Source organism: Cynocephalus volans, chromosome 15 (genome assembly GCF_027409185.1).
Source record: "Cynocephalus volans isolate mCynVol1 chromosome 15, mCynVol1.pri, whole genome shotgun sequence".
In the NCBI taxonomy this organism is placed as follows: domain Eukaryota; kingdom Metazoa; phylum Chordata; class Mammalia; order Dermoptera; family Cynocephalidae; genus Cynocephalus; species Cynocephalus volans.
This window is the reverse complement of record NC_084474.1, coordinates 39,883,458-39,896,123: the sequence shown is the minus strand read 5'-3', so window position 1 is coordinate 39,896,123 and position 12,666 is coordinate 39,883,458.

Genomic DNA, 12,666 nt, shown 5'->3' with positions numbered 1-12,666 from the left:
TTAAACACACTAGCACTTAAACACACATTGCCTGGGACAGAGACTCCATGCTGTCTTCAGCATAATTCCTTTTATAGCTTTTTTTTTTTTTTTTTAATTTTCTCCTCCCTGTCCCAGTGCCACATCCATGGCCAGACTGTGTTGTGAATAAGGTACAGGTTTGGAGGGATAGGAAAGAGGATTGTGACCACCTGCTGCGTGGACTTTTTACCTGCTGCTCTTCTGATTATTTGTGCTAGGATGAGGCAGCTCTTAAAACGATCTAAGATTAAGGCAGCTCAGAGGGAAACTGAACTGGGTATCAAGAGAAGGCAGGAGAGAATCGATGAATTACTGACTGTACTTACCTCACCTCAGCAGCATATTTAGAAACTCATCTTTCCAAATTTGTTGTATCTGGCAAGTCTCCCTCTGCATCTATCATAAGGAAAGGGAAAGCCAGCTGAGCTTTTGGATCCTAAAGATAGCATTTTCTTCATGGGCTTTCTATGATATACTTGTTGACAGTCTCCTGTTGTGCAATTTCCTGTCACTCCAAGGATTTCTCTTTTCCCAGATCAGCTCCAGGGTTATTATTTAAGAGGAAAAAAAAATGTTTTTAGGAAAAAGGGAAATTTCTTCCCTATCACCCCTCAATTTCTGGAAGTAGGAAAGAAAAATGTTGGGCAAGTCTATGGAGGGAGGAGAGAAGGTCGTAAGAGGTACCAGGTGGATTCAGCTCAGAGTGGACAGAGGTAGCACTGGACAGAGTGTCTGTGATGACACCACCTGCAGCCACAGTAACATAAATCCTGCATCAAATCATTGACCACGCCTCTGCCCACACGCAGCACACACATCCATCATTTTTCCTTTCTTTGTTGCCACTATATATCGACCACAGAGTTAAGCATCTGCTCAGTGACTCTAGGTCCTTCTTGCTCCTGCCCATCTTTGTACAGCATTTAAATGAATCCACACTGAACTTCCTAAACTAAACTTCCAGTCACAACACTCAGTCTATGACACAGAAACGTTTAAACATCTTCTGTAGTCTATCGTATCATCTGATCTCCTTAGTGTGAAACCCAAGGTCCAACCCTAATCCACATGAAAACGTCCCTGACTTGTTTCCTCGCTGCTTCTTTCTCTTCCTTCTGTTTTCTCTCTTGTTCTTTTCTTTTTGGTTTTCTCTGTTTTTTTGTTGCTCTCTCTTCAAGAGAAATTGTTTTAGTTTTCATGTATTAATATATTTAAGATATATGATAATATTATTACACAATCCCATTTTACAGATGAGAAAAACTGATATTTAACAAGTTTAAATATCTTGTCCAACATAATTCCAAAGCTATCAAGAGGTGAAGCTTCAACTAGTATTCCCAGTAGTTATTTGTAAATGTACCCTTTACCACCATTAAATTGACTAATTTATTGTATACCATGCACATCCACGTAGTGATACTTAGTAAGTAGTTGGATGTGTGTGTCTCAACTTCAAAGAAAATTCAGGGCTACAAATATAAACTTAGGAGATAGTAATGGGACTGGATGAAATCACTTATGAATTACTATATAAAGAAAACGATGAAGAGATTAAATCTAGAGGCAGTACTGGCCTTGTGTCAGAAAATTGCTTTTGAATTCTGGTTGTTCTGTAACCATATATTTTATCTTGGGAAAGTTAATTGCTACTCTAAAAATTATGTTGTGAGGGGCAGTGAATTATACTTTTTAAGAATATAGATTTTCAGCTTTACCACTGTGTGAAAGTGAACAATTTATTTAAATTCTGAGTATCAGTTTTCTCATCCACAAAATGGAGAAAATAATTATACCTACTTCAGAGGACTATTTTGAATTTTATACGAATTAACATTTGAAATATTTAGTACATTTATGGCATCTAGTAGGACACCTGTAAGTTTTAATTTTTAATCTTTCTCCTGTGTAATATGTAGCTGGTAATAGTACCTACCCCATACTCTTAAGGATTAAATGAGATAAAGCACATATAAATAATAAATGTTAACTATTATTTATAAAATATTTCATATTCTAGTAGTCATGACATACATAGTAGATACATTCTTAATTTATTACATTCTTTTAACATAAACAAACATAACTTGAGGTGTAAACGATTATTGAATTCTCCTCTTGTCTCAAAATTTACCCTTTTTATAATTCCTGAAAGGCATATATAAGGGGTTTAGTGACAAACTAACGTAATTTATTTATTTTAATTGATTACACATATTTATGGGGTACAGAACTATCAGTATTTTTGTACAGTATGTTCATCATTACACATCAAAACTATTCTTTGTGTCCCTTACCCTGTTACTCCCTGTCCCCTCTCTCCCTCCGCCTCTCCTAACTCTAGTAACTGTAGGTCTGTTCTTTCCTTCTGAAAGCTCAATGGTTTGTTGTGGTCTGTCTTTTCTTTCTTTCTTCCTTCCCTTCCTTCCTTCCTTCCTTGTTTTCGTTTTTAGCTACCACTTATGAATTAGTACATGTGGTATTTTTCTTTCTGTGCCTGGCTTATTTCACTTAACATAATTTTCTCCAGGCTCATCCATGTTCCTTTGAATGGCAGAATTTCATTCTTTTTTATGGATAAATAGTATTCCATTGGGTATATATACCCCATTTTCCTTATCCAGTCATCTGTCAATGGATATTTAGGTTGGGTCCATGTCTTGGCTATTGTACATAGGGCTGCTATGAACACAGGAGTACAGGTATCCCTTCGACATGATGATTTAAATTCCTTTGGGAATATACCCAGAAGTGGGATTGCTGGATCATATGGTAGTTCTATCTGTTCTATTTGAGAAAACTCCGTACTTTCTCCTCATCCTTGTCAGCATTTGTTATTCTCAGTCTTTTTGATAATAGCTAGTCTAGCTGGGGTGAGGTATCTCAATGTGGTTTTGATTTGCAGTTCCCTGATGCTGAGTGATGTTGAGCACTTTTTCAGTACCCGTTGCCCATTCGTATGTCTTCCTTTGAAAAATATCTATTGAGCTCCATTGCCCACTTTTTAATTGGATTCTTTCTTTGTCCTTTTTCTCTGAAGTTGTTTGAGTTCCTTGTATATTCTGAGTATTAATCTCTTGTCAGATGTGTAGATTACAAATATTTTCTCCCATTCTACAGGTTGTCTTTTCACTCTGTTGATTGTTTTCTTTCCTGTGCAGGAGCTTTTTAATTTGATATAATCCTATTTATTTATTTTTTCTTTTGTTGCTTGTTCTTTTGGGGTTTTATTCATAACATCTTTGCCCAGTCCTACATCATGAAGTGTTTCCCCTATGTTTTCTTCTAGGAATTCTATACAAAACTGACATTTTAAATATCTCCTTACCTTGCTATGAAATTCAGTATATGTTGATTCTCTTGATTCTTTCAATAAAGTTATTTTAGATGTTGCAATTAAAATTGTTTATAGTTGATGCATAATTCATAAAAATGTCCAGTGTATAATAAAATAATGAATTAGAAGACTTTAAACCTTTCACTTTTCCTTTTATATATCTAATATTTGATTTAATTAATACTCCATCTTTTCCCATAATAAGTGATTACTGTTGTTAGCTTAAAGATTTGGTTAGGTTAATGCCATCTTCTACAGTCTTAAATTTGGTAGTTTTGAAAACTCTTTTTCCATATTGGATAAATGTGTAACTTGAAAATAATTTTGATGCCTTCTCTTAGTCTTCAATCTGTGTTACTAATGCGTTTACAGTGGGTGGAGATTTTTATATTTGAAAGTATTTTCACTGCAAGGACTTTTATCCAAACTGTGACTGAAGTTGTTAGCCTTAATGGCTGTTACGGGTCTCACTACCACAGAACAATATATCTTTACAACTGACAAGGAAAACTAGTTTAGCTGTCTGGAGACATCAGTGAGTTTTTTATTACTTAATACTCACCTAAATGGATATTCTCAAAGTGAAACTCTGGGAAATTTGATTATATTCCTAAGTAGACAACATTATAATCAAAAGCTGCAAAGAAATTCCTAGGAGATTTTCAAAGAAACTCTTCGAAGTAAACAGTATTATTAAATAGTACAACTCCATGGATTTAGCCCACATAGTGTATATTTTCCGCACAGCTTGAAAAGCATGAGCAATTCTACTGTTCCCCAGGTGTGGTTATCAGTGCAGGGATTGTGACTAGAAAGATATAGGAAGCCAGAGGGGGAACTGAGACTACTGAAAATTTAGAGAAGAGAAAACTATGATTGCTGCTTTTGTCTAATTCTAAGTCTTCCTTGGCAGAGTTAAGGTGCACATCTGATTCTGCAAATCTACAAAGATTTCCAAGAAACAGAGAAGCTGTTGGATTTAAGACACAATCTCTTCCTACTTGTCTGAAATGGTGGTCAAAGTACTCCACAGAGAAAGTTGGGAAAGAAAAATTAAATGTTTGTGTCCAGGACATCATATTTAGAATTTCTCCCCCAAACTAGCTTTTGAAAATTTAAAGAATAAATGTACTTTGAAAGTTAATGGTAAAGCATTAGAAATAATAAAAAGAGATGAGGGGGTTAGAATAATCATAAGTAAAGTTGGATGGGTACTAATGGGTTCTTGATGGCAACATTTGGAGAAATATGGAGGCATGAGAGAAAGAACATAAACACAAGGGAAAGAAACCTGTGTTCTTGTTTTGATCCTTTCATTAAGCTAACTGTGTAACACATTTAAACTTTTGTTCCATAGTAGCCTATCTAAAAATCAAGAAGAGGATTTAATGTTGTTCCAGCTGTTTTCCATAGACTTCAGGGGTAATAGCATATGACTCTGAGGTCTTACCATATATGTGGGTAATTGGAGATGGAGCTGTGACAAATCCTTGTTAGTGGAGTCTGGGGCCATCAATTTGACTTTTGCCAGAGAAGCTTAATTTTCATCTTTTCTTTTTTTATTTTTCCCCTGCATAAGAATAGATGCTCTGAGGTACCTTGGGGATCTAAAATAAAATTCTAGGATACAATGAATTATAAAATGATGAAACTATTTTCAACAGAATAATTAATTTTCATCATATTATTATGGAATAAAAATGATTCTAAATATATGACAAAGAAAAATATAATATAAATTTACAAAGATAATTAAATAATAATTCAATTCTGTAGTGTAGATATTATACTATACCGAGTGCTGTTTATCTCTAATAATGGAAATGATAAATGTAATATGGCTGAGCCAGCAACAATTTTATGTCTAATGAAAGCTCCTATACACATGAGTACAATTTCAGTACAAATGTACTCCTCATGTTCTGAATTAATTTTTAATTATCACCTAGCTAAAAAAAATATTAATTGTGAATTGGAAACATGTCTATAATAAGGTCAACATGTTTTCATCCTATTAATATTTACTGGTGCTCTAGCTATAAGTGTGAATTATTCCATCCATGGAAATGAAGAACCTTTTATAAGGTGGGAAATGAAATCATGCTACATAAGAAGCTCCACCTGTAATAGCTTCCAATAGACCAAAGGAACCCACGTTATGTATCTAAAGTAAATTCAAATCTATTAGTCATTAAGTTGGAAAAAAGGACTGACATAATAACAGAAGGATAATTCATGTTTATGCTTTCTTTACATTTTATTAAACATCACATAAATATAAAAAATATGGCACATAAAGTCTTAACAATATAATACAATGAACACATTTATGTCAAAACCCAGGTCAGCACAGAGAACATAAATATTGGCTTTAAATTCCTGAGTGGCCCTCAAATCCTGTCATCTTCTCTCCTACCTCAAGTGGTAATAATTATCCTCAATGTAATGTTTTATCACTTTGTGTTCTTTATATTTTTACTACTTATATTTTATCCATATAAATAGAAGCATCTATGTAAATACTGCAACTTGCTTTCTTTTGCAATGTTATATATCTAAGAGTTGTCGGTATTGAATGTAGCCACTATTCATTCATTTTCATTAGTTTAATAAAGTAATGAAATACTAAGTAGTACTCAGCTTTTGGTCTAAGAACTTCTTTACATGCTGAAAATAATTGAGCCTCAAAGGGCCACTGTTTATGTGAATTATCTCCATTGACATTTAATGTATTTGCAGTTGAAATTAAGAAAATTTAAAAATGCTTATTAATTTAAAATAGCAATAACACTATATGTTAACATAGAATTTTTTTAAATGTTAATTTTGAGAAAAATAATGAGAATAGCATTAGTGTGTTTGCAAATCTCAAATACATCATATTTTTTTCAATATTAAGTACTATTTTGTTAATTTCTATTATTTATTATTAGCATGTTTGTTATTACGAACCATGATTTTTCTTTATGCCTTTTACCCAACCCCCCTTCCTAACTCCCCCCCATCTTTAATATGCTTAGGTGTGCTCTCCCCTTTTGAAAGTTCAACGTATTATTATTGTCTTGTGTTGGGTCACCCGCCGGCCGACACAAACAGCCCTAGCCTCCCTAGGTGTCCCTTCTGGTGGGTGAGCGAATTGTCCAGATTCCTCTTTCCCTCCGGTCCCCGTTGGAAGGAGATGGGGGAAGAGAGCCGTGAAGAGAGGTGAGCACAGCTGCCTGCCCCAACCATCCCGTTAAAGGACACTCAGAAACAGCGGGGGTTCTGTTGAGCAGTTTCGTTTATTATCAGACAAGCACTTGCTTTTAAAGGCAAATGGCGAAGGGAGGTTTTACATCCTCCAATCAGCTTAAAGGTTACGAGAGCATGCATCCTGTCTCAATGCCTAGCTATTGCAACCACACAGTGTTCACAAGCGCGGAAGTGCATATTTGGCCAATAAGGGCTTAGGCAAGGTTCCCGCAGACACTCCCACCCTACTTCCTCCCAGCGCTGTCTTAGGCTGCCATGTTAATGGCGCGGCTTGTAATGTCACTTAAGGTGGCATTAGTTTTTAAGGCCTGACAGTCTTGTCTGTCTTTCTCTCTCTCTTCCTTCCTTCCTTTTCTCTATTTCTTTTTCTCTTCTTTCCTTCCTTCCTTCTGCGTTAGCACCCAGTTATGAGTGAGAACATGCTGTATTTCTCTTCCTTGTCTGGCTTATTTCACTTAATATAATTTTCTCCAGACTCATCCATGTTGCTGCAAATGGCAGAATTTCATTCTTTTTTATGGCTGAGTAGTATTCCATTGAGTATAAATACCACAATTTTTCTTATCCAGTCATCCTTCAATGGACACTTAGGTTGCTTCCATGTTTTGGCTATTGTAAATAGAGCTGAAATGAGCATGTGAGTGCAGGTATCCCTTTAACATGATGATTTAAATTCCTTTGGATGTATACTCAGTAGTAGGATTGCTGAATCATATGGTAGTTCTAGCTGTAGTTGTTTGAAGAACCTCCTGTTTTGATAATGGCTGTTCTAATTCACAGTCCCACCAACGGTGTAGAAGAGTTCCCTTTTCCCCACATCCTCACTGTCATTTGTTACTCTTGGTCTTTTTAATAGTGGCCAGTCTGACTGCACTGCGATTATATCTCAATGTGGTTTTGATTTGCATTTCTCTGATGACAAGTAATGCTAAGTATTTTTTCATATGCCTGTTGGCCATTTGTATGCCTTCCTTTGAAAAATGTTTATTCATTCCTTTGCCCAATTTTTAATTGGATTTTTTTTTTTTATTGTATACTAGTTTGAGTTCTTTGTATCCTCTGGATATTAATCCCTTGTTGGATGTATAGTACGCAAATATTTTCTCCCATTCCATAGGAGTCTTTCTGCTCTGTTGATTGTTTCCTTTGCTATGCAGAAACTATTTAGATTGATGTAATCCCATTTGTTTATTTTTTCTTAGTTGCTTGTGCTTTTGTTGGCTTATTCATAAACTCTTTGCCCAGTAATTCTTCCTGCAGTGTTTCCCCTATGTTTTCCTTTAGTAATATTATGGTTTCATGTCTTATATTTAATTCTTTTATCCACTTTGAGTTGATTTTGGTATATGGAGAGAGGTACTGGTCCAGTTTTATTCTTCTGCATATGGATATCCAATTTTTCCAACACCATTTATTGTTGAGGCAGTCTTTTCCCCAGTGTAAGTTCTTGTTGCTTTTGTCAAAGATCAGTTGGCTATAAGTAGCTGGGTTGATTCCTGGATTTTCTGTTCTGTTCCATTGATTTGATCATCTGTTTTTATGCCAGTACCATGCTGTTTTGGTTATAAAAATTTGTAACCTTTATTTATTTATTTTCTTTTGGTCAGGATTGCTTTGGCTATTCGGGGTCTTTTGTTGTTCCATATGAATGTTAGGATTGATTTTTCTACTTCTGTGAAGAATGTCATTGGTATTTTGATGGGGATTTCATTGAATTTATAGATTGCTTTGGGCAGCATGGAAATGTTCAGCATGTTAATTTTTCTCATCCAAGAGCATGGTAGCATGGTATTTCTTTCCACCTTTTTGTTTCCTCTTTAATTTCTTTCAGTAGTGTTTTGTAGTTCTCATTGTATAGATCTTGGTTAAATTGATTCCTAGGGTTTTTTTGTTTGTTTTTTTGTTTTGCCACTATTGTAAATGGTCTTGTTTTGATTTCTTTATTTCTTTTTCTGTTAGTTTGTTACTGGAGTATAAAAACACTACTGATTTGGGGGTGTTGATTTTGTATCCTGCACATTACTGAAATTGTTGGCTGGCAGTCTTTAACTGGAAAATTTAATCCATATATATGCATTACAGTACTTGACAATTGATATAATTGTTTATTTCTCTTATTTATTTGGTACTTCCTAAATATTGCACATTTCCTGTCTCCCTGTTTCTCTCTTTTTTCCTTTAACTTTTTAATAAATTAATGTATTTTTTCATTTATTTTTCCCTACTAGTTTGGAATTTGTATAATCTATTTCTATCCTTTTAACGGTTACCCAATATATTTAACATGCACAATTAGCTACTCAAACTGAAAGAAATCAAAAGCTCTCTCTGCCTCCCCATGCCCCCATAACAAAAATCAAACTTTAAAATGCTTTAAGTCAGATCATCTCTCTCTCTAACTTTTTATAGTTGTTCAAAATTTTAGGCCTGTATTTTGTTCATTCAAATACCACACTATTATTGTTTTGTACAGACCATATCAGCTCAGATTTTCCTACATTTTTACACTCTCATCTTTATTCCTCCTGCATCTCAGATGTTTTATCTGAAACATTTTCTTTTCTCTAAATTAAACCTTTAGAATATCCTTTATCAAGAATCTGTTAGTGGCAATCTCTTTCCATTTTTGATAATCTTGTCTGAAAAATGCTTATGTAGTCCCCATTCTTGAAATTGTTGTTTCAATATATTTTCAATTTTAACTCAACAATTAGATTTTCTTGTTATTTTGAACATATTATTCCCCTACCTTCTTACTTACAGAGCTGCTTTTGGAATCTTATACTTTTGGTAATTTATTCTTCTAAAAGTGATCTACCATTTTTTCTTTGTTTCCTTAGAGGATCTTCCCTGTCTCTGGTGGTGGTACTCTGAAGTTATCTAGACTCAGTGTAATGAATCTTAGTATGGATTTCTTTTCATATATCCTATTATTCCTATTTTTGATTTGTAGAACCTAATAAATTGGATGATTGATATATTTTAACGCTCCAGGAAAACTCTTAGACATCCCTTCAAATACTGCTTTTCTCTTATTCACTGACTCTTCTCGCTTTGGAATCCTAACCAGAAATATATTGATCCTCTTTATGCTATTTTTTAATGTGTTCTAATTTCTATAGTCTCTCTATATTTGTTGAATTATGAATAGTTTCTCTAGATAGTTTTTCTCACTTATTTATTATATTTAATATTAATTATATATTTTATTGTACAAGTTTTACAAGCGTTTTTTCAAATTTATTTTATATTTTATATTTCTTGATTCTTAGTCCTATTTAACTCCTCATATAGCTTCTTTAAACATATCAAACACACACATATACATGCACACACACATACACATGTGTGTGTTTTTAATTTTAGTATCTTAAGTCATTTGTGGACCTCATTTTTCTACCTATTGTTTCTTCTGGCTTTTCCTATGTGGTATCATTTAAACATATCCCCCAAAGTTAGTGTACTGAAAACTTAATCCCCAATGAAACAGTTTTGAGAGGTGGGATGTTAAAGACATGATTAGGTCATGAGGCTCATGAATGGATAAACACCATTATAATGGCAGTGAGTTTCTGATAAAAAAGATGAATTTGCCCCACTTCTGCCCTCTCTTTTTTGCCGTTCCACCTTCTGCCATGGGATGACACAGCAAGAAGTTCCCCATCAGATGCCAGAATTTTGGTGTTGGACTTCCCAGTTTGCAGAACTGTGAGAAATAAAAATTTTGAATAGTTATCTAGTATGTGGTTTTCTGTTATAGCAACAATAATGAACTAATGATGCTGGAGGAAGGGTCTGGGGGACCCGACAGTCAGCCTCAACCACTCTGTCTTCTTACCAGGTTCTTGATGCTGCTGTGGGAAAGAATTCAAGAACAGAGTCACAGTAGAAAGTGATAGCAACAGTAGAAGGTGAGAGCAGATTTAATATAATGAATAAGAGATACAGATTTCACAGAGAGTGTGCATTATAGCTCCAGAGACTGAGCGGGGCCCACACCATGTTTAATACAAAAGTGAGAAATACACACTTAAAATTCAGTACAGAGTATAGGATGGTTCAAGAGGGTGACCAGCCACTTGCTGAAAGTAAGTTTTATACAAACAAAAACATACACACCTCAGCAGGATATATGTGGGTTGGCCTCATGAAAATGAGCAGCAAACCCCCTTTCTTCTGGGATTTGGCTTTCATAGTTTCGCTATCTAATGAATATTCAATTAAGGAAGTGGTACTCAGTTATGTAACACAGTCTTGCATATGCTCAGTTGATCTCTTTTTGGAGCATATTCATTGGATAAATCCTATTACATGTACCGGACATACTCAAGAATATTCTGTGCTCTTTAGCACCTCCAGTGGAAGGTCATTCAGCTACCAGAGTTACATAACCCCTCTCCATTGAGCATGCCCCGCCAATGGCTTTGTATAAGGCAGCCTCTGTGCTCTCATCTTCCCTGTGTTGGTGCTGAAAATAGGTCTAACTAGCAACAGTAACTTTCCTCTGGGAGAGGACCTGAAGGAGGGGCCTGAAATCTTGGGGAATGCCTTAAAACCCATAGGCCTGTCCTATACTCTGAGCCCAAGGAAACTGAGCACCTTCTATCTCACTAAGACACTATGGCAGTTTGTTTTCTTATACTTTATGTGATTTATTCCTGCCTCATCAGGATTCTATAAACAAAAAATTAAATGCTCAGGGCCACTGGTGTCTATCAAATGCGGTCCAGGTGAATGTCAATTTTAGTGTCCATATTTTTTGGATTTTTTATTTTAACTTATTCATTTTGATCCCGAGGATACCTTAAGTACCTGGCAGCTCAGTACTCATCAACATTTCAAGAATTGTTTGTGCATATCAGCATGTGCATATATTTCTTTTGCTCTGTTTTATACATTGCTTTTCATTGTTTACAGAAAGAGGATCAGAGTATATAACCCACCACAACACCAGAAATAAAGGTCACATATTATTTTTCTACTGATAGCATCTTCTTTTATAACTCAGTTAAACTAATGAGCAACATTGTATTAAAGAGCTCTATTTATCATATTGTAATGTCCTTGCCAGGGGAAGCATTAACTCCTTAACGTAGTGCCTAGCACAGAGTAAATGTCCCATGAATTATTCCATCCCTATTTAGTAATATGTAAATAAATATACAATTTAGAATAAGGCACAAAATAAAATACTTGTACTCATCCTCTATAACTTTACAGAAAATGACAGGTAAATTGTCATTAGATATAGGTTCCTACCAGAAATGGAAGGAAAATTTACTCTATTAATAATAATGATTTTAGTAATAACTATAAATAATTATAACAAATAATATAAATAGCAACAGTTAACACTTCTTAATATTTCAAACACTGAAATAATTGTTTCACAACAATATCTCACTTGTTTCTCAATATAATCTTATTTCCAAAGCCTATGGTATTTCCAATTTTCAATTTATCAAACCTACTGGTCTGGTTTAAACTGGGAATCTTAACTAATAAGAAACAACTTAGTGCTACATTACACAGACATTCATTTTCCAAATTAGAATTACCATATTTTAATTAACAGATTTTAATCTCCTTCTGAGAGAAAACGGGTATCTAAATATTGGTAATAGTTTTTAGGTATCTTGTAGGCATAGGTATATAAATTTCATTCCATAAAGCTGTCATCTAGGTTTTAAACATTTACTGTGAGCTAAGTATTCTTAATATAATATCTTATTTAATCTAATAACAACTTTATGTGATAAACATTGTTATTCTGAAGATAACCATACAGAGTCTCAGAGAAGAAAATTAAAGTATACAAATTTTCCCAGTTAATGCAAATTAACTAAGGAAACTTAGGTTCAAAACTATTAATTTCTCATATTAAAATAATTTTCCTATTTGTAACATAAATTTCCTGGAAAAATCCTCGTACATATAATTAGTTGTATGAATAGTGCTTGGAAGAGTGGAGTGAACACTAATATTTGTTAAGAGTCTGCTACGTGTTCTCTGCTATCCTTTTGCTTGTATTATGTTACTTAAGCCGGGCAACTATC